Source organism: Bison bison, unplaced genomic scaffold (genome assembly GCF_000754665.1).
Source record: "Bison bison bison isolate TAMUID 2011002044 unplaced genomic scaffold, Bison_UMD1.0 scf7180017864471, whole genome shotgun sequence".
NCBI lineage: Eukaryota > Metazoa > Chordata > Mammalia > Artiodactyla > Bovidae > Bison > Bison bison.
Genome location: NW_011495032.1, coordinates 7,020,370 through 7,032,559, shown reverse-complemented (window position 1 = coordinate 7,032,559; position 12,190 = coordinate 7,020,370). Strand labels below are relative to the sequence as shown.

Sequence of the window (12,190 nt, the reverse complement as noted above, 5' to 3'; positions counted from 1 at the left end):
CTCAAAAAGTAATAGAGAAAAACACCCATTACCTTGGCAGCAAACCCTGGCCATTCCCTTCATTCACAGTGCTTTATACTTAAACAGTGATGGATAGATGAATTAAAGAGAGGTGCACTGCTTTGAAATGTTTCACAACAATCCTGGTGTCTTTCTAGCCTCTGCTCATGCTTTACAGCAGTGAGTCAGGAGGAGACACAGATATGCTAATGTGCATTTAATCACCAAAGGATAAAAGGTGTCTGGGCTTTTAATCTGCAATATTTCCAAGACTGTGTCCATTAAAGTGAAATGAAGTTCACTCAGTCGTGTCTGACTGTTTGTGACCCCATGGACTATACAGTCCAGGGACTGAACCCAGGTCTCCTTCATTGCAGGTTTGTTCTTTACCAACTGAGCTATGAGGGAAGCCCAAACAAACTGCCCTATCTGAGGCTTGAACTCAGGACCTTCAGATTTTGAGACTGATGCACTGCCTACTGAGCTAAGAAGGCAGACGTGTCCATTAAAATCAAACCAAAAAGAAAGACATCTTGGCAGAACAAGAGAAGTGATGAAGACTTGATGATCCAATTAATATAAATATTATTCATGTTGGCATATAGCCGAGTCCAAGCCAAGTCCATGCTTGAGCTGCTTCTATGGCTTGAGCTTTGTCAAGTCTTTCACTGCTGAGACACATCATTTACTAATGGATCATCTGGATTGGAAGCACTTAACAAAGCCAGGATGGATGACAGAACAGTACTGATCTGCAGGGCTGGGGACTACTCAGAATATCTAAACATATTCTTCCCAACTTGTCTACATTAGGATGCTAAATTTTGGTCATGAAACATACTTTAGGGGCTGCCATTGGCTATTCTTCTGGAAGGAATAGTTCACATTTAAATGTCCCTCCTTCAAAGGGGAACCCTGGGGCTAGCAATGGCCACATTAAAATAACAGACATTGATTGCTCTCATCTGGTTCTGCTTTGATGCCAGGAACTGGTCCAGCCAGCAAGTAATGGGTTTCCTCAACAATTCCTAGGGCATCGTAGCCATCTTGTCAGATCCCAAGCCAGGTCTCTGGTCTCCTCTCCCTGCATGTGTGTGCGCACACCCAGCAGTTTCAGTCATGTCCAACTCTTTGTGACCCCATGCGCTGTAGCCTGCCAGACTCCTCTGTCCATGGGATTCTCCAGGCAAGAATACTGGAGTGGGTTGCCATGACCTCCTCCAGGGGATCTTCCTGACCCAGGGATCGAACCTGGGTCTCCCGTACTGCAGGTGAAATATTTACCACTGAACCTCTGGGGAAGACCCTCCTCTCCCCACAGGTCCCTCTAATATTGTTTTCACAAAGTGATAAAAACATGGTCTCATGCTCTTGGAGATCTGAGTGTTCTGTTCCCCTCCTCTACTTTTATCTGGACTTTTTTTTTCTTTCCTTTTACTGTCCTTATTCAGCTCAATTTGGATTCTACTGCTGTCTGTTTCTTCTTAGTCTGGATCTTTGTTTTGGAAAAGAACTTTCATTTGTTACATTTCATAAGTTTAAGGGCCTATGCTGCTCCAGTGCTATCAGCTCTCCCACATGGACCAGTGCACTCGCCCCATATTGGATCCTTCAAAGCCTTCCTAGTTCTCAGACTGGCCCACAGTGCTTTCCAGTTAGTTAGCCTAGTGACTGTGGGCCATTGGAAGTCCAGTTGCCTCCTTATGCTTCCTTCTGCCCCAAAGTAGACCCCATCCAGTTCTCCTAGCTACTATTGGGTTGTTCCCAAGCCCTCATATCAAGAGATCATTGGGGAGACCTTATCATGTGTTTTTTGCTATAGATATTGCCTATGGGTCTTTGTTTCTCTGTAGGACAATTTGGGAAGACTTAAAAGTGTCATCACAATGTTCTAAGAATTCCAGTGTGTGTTGACTATTTTTTTGATTTGCATAATTCAGCTCTAAATATTTTCTGTTGCTCCCAAGTAACCTAGACGGATACAATAGTATTGCTACACTGGAGGTGCAAACAAATAAAGTGGTCACAGACTGAGATTTCAGTTCCCATCATATAGAGCAGAGCATTTTGACCGTAAGAAGTCATGACCTGCCCTCTCTGCTCTGGTCAGACCTTGGGTGCAGCATTGCATCCTGGCTGGGCATCAAGGTTTTAACAGACACTCATCTGGGAAGTGTGTTTAGGAAGGAGAGGCAGTTCGAAAGCGTGCAACACAAGTAATGGTTAAGAGAAGACCATAACAGGTATAGTTTTCTAACTGCTGCTCTGTGCCGGACATAGTCGACAAACATTAGTCATGTGATCCTTACGGCAATTCCAGAAGTGCTGTTCTTATCATTTACGCTTGTTAGATGAGGCTTCAAACATGAAGGACTGCCCAATGTTACACAGTAAGCAGCAAAGCTGGGATTCAAGCACAAGTCTATTTGTCTCCAAACCTGTACTTTTAGACATTTCAGTAAGGAAAATGCTGGGAAAGATTGAAGGCGGGAGGGCAGGCGGCAACAGAGGGTGAGACGGTTAGATGGAAATCATCAACTCAATGGACAAGAGTTTGAGCAAGCTCCAGGAGACAGTGAAGGACAAGGGAGCCTGGTGTGCTGCAGTCCTTGGGATGGCAAAGAGTAAGATGCTATTGAGTGTTGTTCTGTCAGAACAACAACAATAGGGGAAAATTAAGATTTTTGAAAATGGGTTGGCACCATATGATTCAACAGTGTTCCAGAAGGAAGGACAGGACTAATGTGAATTGAAGATGTCGTACATGCCTGGCATCATGTAAAATCTGTTTAATTTAATCCTCATACCCATAAGAAGTATGCTTTAATACCCTGAAGATCAGTCAGGACCTGTTAGGAGATAGAAGTCATAATACTTATTTATATCAGAAATTCATTTAAATGTCCTAAACCAGATAAAAAATTGTTAATTGGGTAACTGAAAAAGTAAGAAGGAAACTAAGTTATTGATGAGGTAATAACTGCTGGAAGTTTCTAGTACCCTAGGGCAGGGGAATTGATGGATGAGATTAGATTATTAAAACTTAATACTTTCAATTAGTTAATTTAGTTGGAAGAGAGGCCCCGTGGGGCTGACGCTCAGGTCCCTGAAGTGTAGGACATGCTGCCAGTATGGAGTTGGAGTCTCCGAGATACAGCACCAAGAGGCTAGTTCTATGAGGGCTGGAAAACTGCAAAGTGGATCCCACTGTTGCTATGGGAAGGATCTCTGGCTGCGGGGGTGAAACATGCTGCTGGAACATAAAGCAGACATGGGGGATAAGTCCAATCCTCCCCTTCAGCCCTGCACCCTCCCTCAGTGTCCTCATGGGCTGATGCTGGCGATGCAGAAGTGTGCTTTCAGAGTCCCAGCCGCAGCAGCACAAGGAGAGGAGAGAAGGACGGCATTTTGGTGATGAGGACATGAAGGCTCAGACACGTGCCTCAAGTCTCAGAGCTGGTGAACCAGGCACATTCCACTCTCAGATTTTTACAAAAGATTATTTTTTCTTGGCATATAATTACTTTACGGGCTTCCCTGGTGGTTCAGCGTTAAAGAATCTGCCTACCAAGCAGGAGGTGTGGGTTTGTATCATTTTTTAAGATTTATGTATCATTTTATATGTAGTTATAACAGTTCAGTTCAGTTCATTTCAGTCTCTTAGTCATGTCTGATTCTTTGTGATCCCATGGGCTGCAGCGCACCACCCCTCCCTGTTCATCACCAACTCCTGGAGCTTGCTCAGACTCATGTCCATCGAGTCAGTAATGCCATCCAATCATCTTATCCTCTGTCATCACCTTCTCCTTCTGCCTTCAATCTTTCCCAACATTAGAGTCTTTTCCAATGAGTCAATTCTTTGCATCAGGTGGCCAAAGTATGGGAGTTTCAGCTTCAGCATCTGTCCTTCCAATGAATGTTCAGGACTAATCTCCTTTGGGATTGACTGGTTGGATCTCCTTGCAGTCCAAGGGACTCTCAAGAGTTTTCTCCAACACCACAGTTCAAAGCATCGATTCTTCAGGGCTCAGCTTTCTTTATAGCCCAACACTCACATTCATACCTGACTAATGGAAAAACCATAGCTTTGACTAGACAGATCTTTGTTGGCAAAGTAATATCTCTGCTTCTTAATATGCTGTCTCTGTTGGTCATAGCTTTTCTGCCAAAGAACAAGCATCTTTCATGGCTTTACTCACCATCTGCAGTGATTTTGGAGCCCAAGGAAATAAAGTCTCTTACCATTTCCATTGTTTCCCCATCTATTTGCCATGAAATGATGGGATTGGATGCCATGATATTAGTTTTTTTAATGTTGAGTTTTAAGTCAGCTTTTTCACTCTCTTCTTTCTCTTTCATCAAGATGCTCTTTAGTTTCTCTTCACTTTCTGTGACAAGGGTGGTGTCATCTGCATATATGAGGTTATTAATACTTCTCCTGGCAATCTTGATTCCAGCTTGTGCTTCATCCACTCTGGCATTTCACATGATGTGCTCTGCATAGAAGTTAAATAAGCAGGATGACAATATACAGCCTTGATGTACTCCTTTCCCAATTTGGAACCAGTCCATTGTTCCATGTCTGGTTCTAACTGTTGCTTCTCAGATTTCTCAGAAGGCAGGTCAGGTGGTCTGGTATGCCCATCTCTTTAGGAATTTTCCACAGTTTGTTATGATCTACATAGTCAAAGGCTTTGGCTTAATCAATAAGCCAGAAGGAGATTTTTTTCTGGAACTCTCTTGCTTTTTCGATGATCCAACGGATGTTGGCAATTTGATCTCTGGTTCCTCTGCCTGTTCTAAATCCAGCTTGAACATCTGGAGGTTCATGATTCACATACTGGTGAAGCCTGTCTTGGAGAATTTTGAGCATTACTTTGCTGGCATGTGAGATGAGTACAGTTGGGCGGTAGTTTGAACATTCTTTGGCATTGCCTTTCTTTGGGATTAGAATGAAAACTGACTTTTTCCAGGCCTGTGGCCATTCCTGAGTTTTCCAAATTTGCTGGCATACTGAGTGCAATACTGTAACAGCATCATCTTTTAGGATTTGAAATAGCTTAGCTGGAATTCCACCAGCTCCTCTAGCTTTGTTCATAGTGATGCTTCCTAAGGCCCACTTGTCTTCACATTCCAGGATGTCTGGCTCTAGGTCAGTGATCACACCATCATGGTTATCTCGGTCATGAAGATATTTTTTGTATAGTTCTTCTGTGTATTCTTGCCATCTCTTCTTAATATCTCTTGATGCTGTTAGGTCTATACAATTTCTGTCCTTTATTGTGCCCATTGTTGCATGAAATATTCCCTTGGTATCTCTAATTTTCTTGAAGAGATCTCTAGTCTTTCCCATTCTGTTTTCCTCTATTTCTTTGCATTGATCACCAAGAAAGGCTTTCTTATCTCTCCTTGCTATTCTTTGGAACTCTGCATTCAAATGGGTATATCTTTCCTTTTCTCCTTTGCCTTTCACTTCTCTTTTTTTCATAGCTGTTTGTAAGGCCTCCTCAGACAACCATTTTGCCTTTCTGCATTTCTTTTTCTTGGGGATGGTCTTGATCACTGCCTCCTGTACAATGTTATGAACCTCCACCCATAGTTCTTCAGGCACTCTGTCTATTAGATCTAATCCCTTGAATCTATTTGCCACTTCCACTGTATAATCATAAGGGATTTGATTTGTGTCATACCTGAATGGTCTGGGGGTTTTCCCTCCTTTTTTCAATTTAAGTCTGAATTTGGCAGTAAGGAGTTCATGATCTGAGCCACAATCCGCTCCCAGTCTTGTTTTTGCTGACTATTTAGAGCTTCTCCAGCTTTGGCTGCAAAGAATATAATCAACCTGATTTTGGTATTGACCATCTGGTATTCATTGGAAGGACTGATGTTGAAGCTGAAACTCCAATACTTTGGCCACCTGATATGAAGAGCTAACTTATTTGAAAAGACCCTGATGCTGGGAAAGATTGAGAGCAGGAGGAGGCGGGGACGACAGACAATGAGATGCTTGGAAGGCATCACCGCCTCCATGGACATGAATTTGAGTGAACTCCGGGAGTTGGTGATGGACAGGGAGGCCTGGTGTGCTGCAGTTCATGGGTCACAAAGAGTCAGACACAACTGAGAGATTGAACTGAACTGAACTGATCTCGTTATGTCCATGTATAGAGTCTTCTCTTGTGTTGTTGGAAGAGGGTGTTTGCTATGACTAGTGCAAAACTCTGTTAGCCTTTGCCCTGCCTTTTGAAGGAGGTTGCCATTATCTTCACCACCTCCACTATAGTTTGATCACAAGTCAAATAACAGGGAGGGAACACAGCCCCGCCCATCAATAGAAAATTGGATTGAAGATTTACTGAGCATGGCCCCACCCATCAGAACAAGACCCAGTTTCCCCCCACAGTCTCTTATCCAGAGGGCAGACAGAATGAAAACCACAATCACAGAAAGCTAATCAAATTGATCACATGGACCACAGCCTTGTCTAAAACTCAATGAAACTCTGAGCCATGCTGTGTAGGACCACCCAGGGTGGATGGGTCATGGTGGAGAGTTCTAATAAAATGTGGTCCACTGGAGAAGGGAATAGCAAACTGCTTCAGTATTCTTGTGTTGAGAACCCCATGAACAGTATGAAAAGATAAAAAGATATGACATTGAAGTATGAACTCCCCAGGTTGGCAGGTGCCCAATATGCTACTGGAGAAGAGTGGAGAAATAACTCCAGAGAGAATGAAGAGATGGAGCCAAAGCAAAAACAACGCCCAGTTGTGGATGTGACTGGTGATGGAAGAAAAGTCCGATACTGTAAAGAGCAATATTGCATAGGAACCTGGAATATTGGGTTCATGAATCAAGGTAAATTAGAAGTGATCAAACAGGAGATGGCAAGAGTGAACATCGGCATTTTAGGAATCTGTAAACTAAAATGGACTGGAATGGGCAAATTTAATTCAGATGACCTGTATACCTACTGCTGTGGGCAAGAATCCCTTAGAAGAAATGGAGTAGCCATCATAGTCGACAAAAGACTTCAAAAAGCAGTTCTTGGGTGCAGTCTCAAAAATGACAGAATGATCTCTGTTCATTTCCAAGGCAAACCATTCAATATCACAGTAATTCAAACCTATGCCCCAACCAGTGATGCTGAAGAAGCTGAAGTTGAATGGTTCTATGAAGACCTACAAGACTTTCTAGAACTAACACCCAAAAAAGATGTCCTTTTCATCACAGGGGACTGGAATGCAAAAGTAGGAAGTCAAGAGACCTGGAGTAACAGGCAGATTTTTTCTTGGAGTACAAAATGAAGCAGGGCAAAGGCTAATAGACTTAAACTGAAGAAAGTAGGGAAAGCCACCAGACCATTCAGGCATGACACAAATCAAATCCCTTATGATTATACAGTGGAAGTGGCAAATAGATTCAAGGGATTAGATCTAATAGACAGAGTGCCTGAAGAACTATGGGTGGAGGTTCATAACATTGTACAGGAGCAGTGATCAAGACCATCCCCAAGAAAAAGAAATGCAGAAAGGCAAAATGGTTGTCTGAGGAGGCCTTACAAACAGCTATGAAAAAAAGAGAAGTGAAAGGCAAAGGAGAAAAGGAAAGATATACCCATTTGAATGCAGAGTTCCAAAGAATAGCAAGGAGAGATAAGAAAGCCTTTCTTGGTGATCAATGCAAAGAAATAGAGGAAAACAGAACGGGAAAGACTAGAGATCTCTTCAAGAAAATTAGAGATACCAAGGGAATATTTCATGCAATGATGGGCTCAATAAAGGACAGAAATTGTATGGACCTAACAGCATCAAGAGATATTAAGAAGTGGCAAGAATACACAGAAGAACTATACAAAAAATATCTTCATGACTGAGATAACCATGATGGTGTGATCACTGACCTAGAGCCAGACATCCTGGAATGTGAAGACAAGTGGGCCTTAGGAAGCATCACTATGAACAAAGCTAGAGGAGCTGGTGGAATTCCAGCTAAGCTATTTCAAATCCTAAAAGATGATGCTGTTACAGTATTGCACTCAGTATGCCAGCAAATTTGGAAAACTCAGGAATGGCCACAGGCCTGGAAAAAGTCAGTTTTCATTCTAATCCCAAAGAAAGGCAATGCCAAAGAATGTTCAAACTACCGCCCAACTGTACTCATCTCACATGCCAGCAAAGTAATGCTCAAAATTCTCCAAGACAGGCTTCACCAGTATGTGAATCATGAACCTCCAGATGTTCAAGCTGGATTTAGAACAGGCAGAGGAACCAGAGATCAAATTGCCAACATCCGTTGGATCATCGAAAAAGCAAGAGAGTTCCAGAAAAAAATCTCCTTCTGGCTTATTGATTAAGCCAAAGCCTTTGACTATGTGGATCATAACAAACTGTGGAAAATTCCTAAAGAGATGGGCATACCAGACCACCTGACCTGCCTCCTGAGAAATCTGTACGCAGGTCAAGAAATAACAGTTAGAACCAGACATGGAACAATGGACTGGTTCCAAATTGGGAAAGGAGTACATCAAGGGTATATACTGTCACCCTGATTATTTAACTTCTATGCAGAGTACATCATGTGAAATGCCGGAATGGATGAAGCACAAGCTGGAATCAAAATTGCCTGGAGAAGTATTAATAACCTCATATATGCAGATGACACCACCCTTATGGCAGAAAGTGAAGAGGAACTAAAGAGCATCTTGATGAAAGCAAAAGAAAAGAGGGGAAAAGTTGGCGAAAACCCAACAATCAGAAAACAAGATCATGGCATCTGTTCCCATCACTTCATGGCAAATAGATGGGAGAACAATGGAAACAGTGACAGACTTTATTTCCTTGGGCTCCAAAATCACTGCAGATGGTGACTGCAGCCATGAAATTAAAAGACACTTGCTCTTTGGAAGAAAAGCTATGCTTAACCTAGACAGCATATTAAAACGCAGAGAGATTACTTTGCCTACAAAGGTCCGTCTAGTCAAAGCTTTTTTTTTTTCTGGTAGTCATGTATGGCTATGAGAGCTGGACTATAAAGAAAGCTGAGTGCCAAGGAATTGATGCTTTTTAACTGTGGTGTTGGAGAGGACTCTTGAGAGTCCCTTGGACTGCAAGGAGATCCAACCAGTCAATCTTAAAGATCAGTCCTGAATACTCATTGGAACGACTGATGCTGAAGCTGAAACTCCAATACTTTGGCCACCTAATGTGAAGTGCTAACTCACTAGAAAAACCTCCATGCTGGGGAAGACTGATGGCAGGAGGAGAAGGGGGCGACAGAGGATGAGATGGTTGGATGGCATCACTGACTCTATGGACATGAGTTTGAGTAAGCTTCAGGAGTTGGTGATGGACAGGGAAGTGCTATAGTCCATGGGGTCGCAAAGAGTCAGACACGACTGATCGACTGAACTGAACTGAACTGAAAGGCTAACAGAGTTTTTCCAAGAGAACGCACTGGTCATAGAAAACACCCTCTTCCAACAACAGAAGAGAAGAAAGACTCTACACATGGACATCACCAGACAGTCAATGCAGACATATAAGCAGTATCATATGAAATTTATCTTTCTGTCTGATTTACTTCACTTAGTATGATCATCTGTAGGTCCATCCATGTTGCAGCAAATGGCATTATTTCATTCATTTTCATGGCTGAGTAATATTTTATTGTGTATATGTACTGCATTTTATTTATCTATTCCTCTGTTGATGGACATTTAGGTTGTTTTCATGTTTTGGTTATTGTAAATAATGCTGTGAATATTGGGGTACATATACCTTTTTGAACTATAGTTTTCTCTGGTTACATGCCCAGGAATGGGATTGCAGAGTCAGACGGTATTTGTATTTTTAATTTTTTATGGAACCTCTATACTGTTCTAAAGTCAGTATGTTATTATCCTCAGTTTACAGATAAGGAATCTGGGCTTCAGAGAGGTGAAAGGATTCATCCATCCCAGCACAGTGAGGATGGTGTCAGGCTCCAAACCCCTGCTCCCACCACCAGACTCTGCTTCCTTGCTGTGTGTCCTGTTGCCCCCAGAGGCTCCAGGTCTGGGAAGGGCCGAATGAATGGCTTTCAATCTATGAATTTTCAATCTATTAATGGTTTCCAGGGCCTGGGTTCAATCCATACCTCCTGGACCAAGGGGAGCCAGGCATCAGGGGACAGAGTCTTCCTGTCCCTCAGGGGAGGGATGGCAGCTCTCCCTCCCTCTCACCCACCTCTCACTTCTGCCCCCACTGTGGAGGATGAGGTTGGGAGCAACTGATCCCCACCTCTATCCCAGAACCCTTATTGCAGACATGACTAAGGAACACTGGGCTGCAAACCCCAGGGCACAATCCTGCTCAGGTCCGGAGCCTCAGAGATTCCAATCTTGCTACATGGGGGGAACTCCCATTCAGAACGTCAACAGGAGGAGTATGGCCGAGATGCAGAGTAGGAAGGCTCCGAGTTCACCTCCCACCATGGACATCAAAACTGCAAGTATTTACAGAGCAGCTATTGATGAGAAAGACCTAGAGACTAGTAGAAAGATGAGACTAGAAGACCTAAAGATGAGTAGACCTGAAGACTAGACCTTTTTACAAAGCTAAAACGTATGAAGAAGAACAATGAGATGAGTAAGAGGGGCAGAAACTCAGCCTAGTCAGGACCCTCACTCCCTGTGGGTGGGTGACCCACACGTGGGAGAATAATTACGATTACAGAGCAAGGGGTCTGAGCCCCACACTGGGTTCCCCAGCTTTGGGATCCTGCACTGGGAAAAACAGACCCAAGAATATTTGGCTTTGAAAGCCAGCACTCAGAGGGCTATAAGAAATCATATGCTCTAGGACCCAGGGCAGGAGCAGTCATTTGAAAGGAGACTGGGTCAGACCCACCTGCTGCTCTTGGAGGGGCTCCCATTGGACAGTTAGCTGCCTTTGCCCAGCATTATGAGAGAGTACCATGTGCTTCCCAGGTGGCACCAGTGGTAAAGAACTTGTCTGCTAAAGCAGGAGATGTAAGACATGGGAGTTTGATCCCTGGGTCCGGAAGATTCCCTGGAGGAGGGCAAGGCAATCCACTCTAGTATGCTTGCCTGGAGAATCCCATGGACAGAGGAGCCTGGAGGGCTACAGTCCATGGGGTCACAGAGTCGGACCCTACCGAAGCAACTACGAATGCACATACACATACATGAGAGAGTACAACCCTGCATACTGCCTACCTGGGAAAATGCAAAATTCCAAGTATGGTTTCCACTGAATGCATATCACTTCTGCACCATCCTCAAGTCAAAAAATCATCAGTTGAACCGTGGTCATTGGGGACCATCTGGACTCTAATGTTAGTGTAATTGAAATTTTCAAAGGAGAGAAAGAGAATGAAAGATATATAAGAAGAAACAATGGCTAGAGATTTTTCATATTGAATTATGACTATAAACTCACCAAACCAAGAATATCAATGAAACTTGAATAAAACTTGAATAAAAGAAACTTGAATAAAACTACATCAAGGTAGATTATAATTGCATTGATCAAAACCAATAATATAGAGAAAATTTAAAAAGTGGCCAGGGAAAGAAGCAATGCCACATATGAAAAAGAATCAGAATTGCAATAAATTTCTCTTCAGAAAAAAATGCAAAGAATGACATTTTATTTAAATGTCAAAATATTTAAAATTGTGTAAAGAAACAGCAACAACAGTTTAGAATTCTAACCCAGCAAAGAGTATTTAAAAATTAAGGTGAAATAAAGGATTTGTTCAGACATACAGAATCTATAAGAAATTGTTACCAGCAGATCTGTATTTCTGACGCCAGGCAGACTCCCAAAATATAAAGGAAAATAAAGAGAAAATAAAGATTCTGGAGAAAAGAATTATGTATAAAGCATGTATAAATTATGTATAAAACATAAAAGTAAGTTTTTATTTTATACTATAGTTGATTTACAATGTTGTCTTAGTTTCGGGTGTACAGCTATACAGGTGTTCAGTTATACCCATTCTTTTTCAGATTCTTTTCCCACATAGGTTATTACAGAATATGAGTAGAGTTCCAACTTCTTGATTTTTAGAAATGAAATGGTGACCTTGTAAGTTTCCATGAACTCCTCTAGAACTTTCGGGTCCTGGCTCGGGTCACTGCACTTTGCCATCTGAGCCATTCAGGATGGAGATTCTGGGGGGGGGG

At 42.6% G+C, this 12,190-nt stretch overlaps 1 non-coding gene and 1 pseudogene across 1 annotated transcript; both read right to left on the bottom strand.

The window, feature by feature from the left end:
* Window positions 1-421: 421 nt before the first annotated feature.
* TRNAL-CAA lies at window positions 422-494 on the bottom strand. The gene has a single exon. It is a non-coding gene; the product is annotated as a tRNA-Leu (tRNA).
* The window catches only part of LOC105003822, a 163,345-nt pseudogene continuing 151,631 nt past the window's right edge, over window positions 477-12,190 (bottom strand).